Source organism: Gallus gallus, chromosome 3, assembly GCF_016699485.2.
Source record: "Gallus gallus isolate bGalGal1 chromosome 3, bGalGal1.mat.broiler.GRCg7b, whole genome shotgun sequence".
Classification (NCBI taxonomy): domain Eukaryota; kingdom Metazoa; phylum Chordata; class Aves; order Galliformes; family Phasianidae; genus Gallus; species Gallus gallus.
Genome location: NC_052534.1, coordinates 94,987,131 through 94,992,201, shown reverse-complemented (window position 1 = coordinate 94,992,201; position 5,071 = coordinate 94,987,131).

The following is a 5,071-nucleotide window of genomic DNA, read 5'->3' as shown; positions in this document are numbered from 1 at the left end:
ACAGCCCAGAAATTATCTCTGTAAAAATTTTATTCTCTCTGTCTCAGCTTTGGTAGTTCAGGCTCACAGAATCTATTGTAGATGAAGACTCCTAAAATATTTTGAGTTCTGATCTCATGGACAACAGTTTTTACCCTTTCGTCATTTCAGATCTCTGGTTTCATGGAGGCAAGTCTTTAAAAAGACACATCCCTCTGTTTTCACAGAAGTGACTGCCTGTCAGAGTGATCCTCACAAATAATACTTGCCTCAGGACAGAGGATGCAGTTAGGAAGTACCACTCAGTACTTTGCCCACAAATAAATGATCTTCCTTGTCATTTGGAGTTTTCTTAATCAATATAAGCTTTTAATAATAAGTCCATTACCAAAACGGACATACATAAAACATAAAATTTAAACATCTAAACACAGACTTCAGATTCTGTCTAGAAGCCTGGCAGAGTTCCTTTACTCTATTAGTTACAGAGAGAATTGATGATTTAAACCAGTCCTGAACAGCTAGGAGCAGATTTTAGAAAATGCTATGCTTTTTCTCATGACAAGGACTACTTGCCCATTAGAATATACTGTTACTAGGCATTTCCTAAATATCTCTTTTCCCATTTATAAATTTTATCCAGGCAGAACAGAGAAGTTTGGCTATTTTCTTAGGGAATTCCTGGCATAGTAGAACAATCCAGCCAACACAGTGGCTATAAATCCTTGGTCAGTGGATCTCAGCACGTGTTCAGGTCAACTCTGCTGGACATACAGGGACTGGAAAATGTCCAAGATGAGAGGGTGTCTAAGGTTCATTTGCTGTTCAGCCATACAGTGCCTGTGCAATAAAACTGCATAGTCTTTGTGTACTGGAATTGTTGCACAGCACTGTATAGCTGACTTGTCTGATGCATATGGAATGTATTTGGGTGCACAATACAAATGCAGGCTCCCCATAAAGCAATGCCCAGTACACTGGATAAATCCCAAACACATCAGACACAATGCTTTGTGCATGTGCTCCTATCTGCATCCAAGAAATTCTGAATTAAATACAGGAATCTCACGTGAATATAAAATATAAGGCTATCATGGTCACTGTAAATTTTCTTTCCTTTAATGCATATTATGGGCTTCTGTTATAATGAATATTCCTTCCATTTCATTTCATTTCACTTCTTCATTTCATTTCATTAACTTTATTTTAATTTTGTACCAAGGTGACTATATTTTATTCCTGTGATTTTTTGTTGTTCATAAATATGATATTTCAGTGATAAATGTTTACTTAGCTTGAAAAAGTGTCTCAGAACTCTGAGATTTTTGATAAAGGTAAAAGCCAAGGAAGACATTAATAACTAAACTAAAGATTTTCATAAGGCAAAAAATGAGAAAGCAGAAAAGAAAATGTCATCCTAGACAAGATGATGGCATGAATTCAGTTAAAGGAGCCCTTATAACAGGATTTGCTATATATGGAACAAAATTCTGAACCTCCCTAGACCCGTTGTTGCAAGTTGAGAAGAACAAACTAGTTGCAAGATGAAGGTCAAAGACATAATAGGGATTTAAATGTTAAGGAGATATGTAAAAGTTTAAGAGTCAAACAGTGGAGTAGCAGTGACTCTGGGTTGAAAGTGATTATTTTTGTACTCTATTTTTCTGTGGCAGTAAAAATATTGACCAAAACTGTACTAGATTCTAACCGGATGTGGTAGTTTTTGAAAAAATAACAGCAACAACAACAACAAAAGATTCAATGATATAGATAATGCACTACATTTGACACTAACATAATTAAGTTTCCTTTCACTAGAACATCCACAACAGATTTGAATGATAAAAATCTCTCAGTGTTCTTTCTGCAAAGCTTTGGCTACCTTTTGTGACTATAATGGGCAGTTTCCTTCAGTAGCTATGGGATCAAAATCTGCTTTATGAAATTCATATTTTGCCTTCAATGCTGATCTGTTTTCATCTTTCTTTTCTGCTTAGAAAAAGTTTCAAAATCAAATAAAACAGAATCACTGTTTGATCTAGCGTTCACTGTAGACTGGAAATAAGTAGTATAATAAGTGGCTAAGTGGCCCAGGCTGTAATTTCCCTAGGTGTACCACAAACATCTTGAAACTATACCTCGTGTGTCGAAGTATTTTTCCAAATCCATCTTAGGACTGGAAGTAGTTCTTCCATTATAATTGTCACTGATATTTGTAGATTTTTCTCGTTTTACCTCCATTTTATGCAGCACTTTTTCTTCTGAAGAATTTACTTCAAAAGATCAGCACTGTCTTTTAGCATTATTATATAATATTTTAGTGTATCTTGGAGGCATATAGAGCCTGAGTAGATAGTTACTTATCCCAGAAGGCTGGCTCTTAGTATGATACTGCAGCTATGGTTCAGTGTATGGAAGAAAAAGTGAACAGGGTATACAAGATTATGTATTCACCCAGCTCCTTTGAGAACATCTAGCTGCATTTACTGCCAGCTAGAACCAGACTACATTCAAGTTTAGTAACAGCATGTTTTGGGAATCCAGTCAGATAGAAACGAATGTGGGATCATGCTCCTGGCCTCTTCTGCTAAGAAGAGGTAGAGATATCAGTAAGTCTCAGAAGAAAATGGCCTTTTCATCAGAGTGACTTATCTAGACTTCTTGATTATTAAGCTAATGGGTTCCAAGGACTGAAACTACTTTGAAGATCATGGGACAGGAGAAAGGAGAAAGGGAAGGTTTAAAGCTAAAAAGAGTACAAAGCCCCACCTGGCTTCATGAGTTGCTTTCTGACTAGGACTATGTTATTTTTTATCCTAGTTTCAATCCGTCTGTTTTCACCCAGTGGACAGTCTCCTATGGTTTTTATTGTCTTCATTATGATTGGACTAGCTTGCTTGGAAAATAGGAGATAAGTCAGGGTGTTAATGCCATTCTCAGGAAAGCTGCAGCATTTGAGCCATCAGCAGTCAAAAAGGAGAGAAAAAGCACAGATACAGATGCTGTCCAGCAGATCAGGGTGTCTGGAAAAAAAAAAACATACATTTTGAAATACCTGGCTCAATGACAGCATGCCTAAAAATTCCATATGTATATGAAAGCTCACCCTCAGCCCAACAAAATGCTGATACAGTGAACAGAGGGAGGCACAAAACTACAAATGGGAACAACATACCCCCAAAATGAGACTACGGGATGGAATTTCCTCTGGAGCCTTTTGTCATTTATTTTGTATGGTCTAAATTAACCAATTAAACATTTCAGAAATAAAATTATTTGGCCTGTAAACTGTGTAGAATAAAATGTTTGAATAGCTGGGTTCTATAAATCAACCTATGTAATATAAGACACTAGTCCTGTTTTTACCTACCCTTTTAAAGGATTAACAGGGAACTGGCAAGAAGAACAATAATGTTGATATGAGCTTCCAGCTGGGACTGATTACAGGCTACAGCCTAATGCAGTAATGTTTTGTGCTAGCACAACAGTTTAACTAGAGAGTGCTTACAATACATATCCTCCACCTTCTGCCTCATAAGTGGTGATATAAAGAGAATGGCTAATTTTGTTGTGATTTTGATCTTTGATCTTTTCAATCCCCAAATTAATTGTTTAGCATGTGTGTTTAAATTAGTGCGCATGTGTAAAAAACATCTTGTGTTAATAGTTTGTTTCCAAGCAAGTCTTCTTCTTGGATCCCATTCTAAGCCAAGTCTAAAGGATGGTGTGAAGTGACCAGAGTAGGCATAGAGGAAGAACGTAAGTGTTATTTATTTCCTAACCAGAAGGAATTGAATACTGTGGAATTAAAAATAAAAACTGGCAGGGATTTATCAAGCTGTGTTTCTTAAAGACAACTCATGATTTTGTAAATTGAGAAAATAAAATATAAGGTAACGTTGAAGGTACAGCTAATGCTTTGCTTAGTGGACTGAGACAAATTTTAAGTTGTTTTCATCAAGAGAGGAGTTTCTGAGATGGAATCACAAAGCAGAAAGCATGTTTTAATATGTGTCAACAAGTACTGCAGTCCAGGACAACAAGGATCAACTCCTCCTGTCTAGTTATTAGTATTTCCGGAGATATATTTTTGACATTTTTTAGGTTGCTGAGCTTAAAATGATTTCTGAATGTTGAAGATTTTGAATAATTGCATACAATCCGGAATGTTACAGAAAATGCAGGATTTAAATGAATATGACAAACTAAAATGTTGGCACATAAACAACAACATGTTTCACAGAATCACAGAATCACAGAATTGTAGGTGTCGGAAGGGACCTTTGGAACTCATTGAGTTCAACCCCTTGCTGAAGCAAGTTCCCTACAGTAGGTTATAAAGGAAAGAGTTCAGATAAGTTTTGAATATCTCCATAGGAGGAGTCTCTACCACTTCTCTGGGTAGCCTGTTCCAGTGCTCTGTCGCCTCACAGTAAAGGTTCTTCCTCATGTTTGTACAGAATTTTCAGTGTTCCAGTTTTTTCCCCATTGCCCCTTGTTCTGTCACTGGGCACCACTGGAAAAGCCTAGCCCAATCCCCACCCACTGATGACTGGACTAGATGATGCAATCCAGAAAGCCAACCACATCCTGTATTTGAAGATGTGTGACCAGCAGGTCAAAGGAGGTGATCCTGCCCCTCTGCTCTGTGCTGGTGAGGTCTCACTTGGAGTGCTGTGTCCAGATGTGGAGTCCTCAGTATAGGAGAGACATGAACCTGTTGGAACACATCCAGAGGAGGACCACAAAGATGACCTAAGGGATGAAACACCTCTCCTATGACAGTAGGAGTTCAGCCAGGATAAGAGAAGGCTCTGGAGAGACCTGAGATTGTCCTTTCAGTATTTAAAGGGGCTGTAAGAAAGAAGTGGGCAGACTCTCTTGTGATGGGACAAGGGGAAATGGTTTCATACTAATCGGGATTGCTGATATTCGCTGCTCGGAGCTTTCTCAGGCAGAGCCGCTGCGAACATTAGCAAGGTACAGGGGGGTTCCAATCGCTTCCCTCACACGAGGGATCCCCACGACAACAGAGTGGCTGCAGCTCTTGCCCGGGCAGCTCTCGCGAGAGCGGCTGACGCGGCGTGACGTT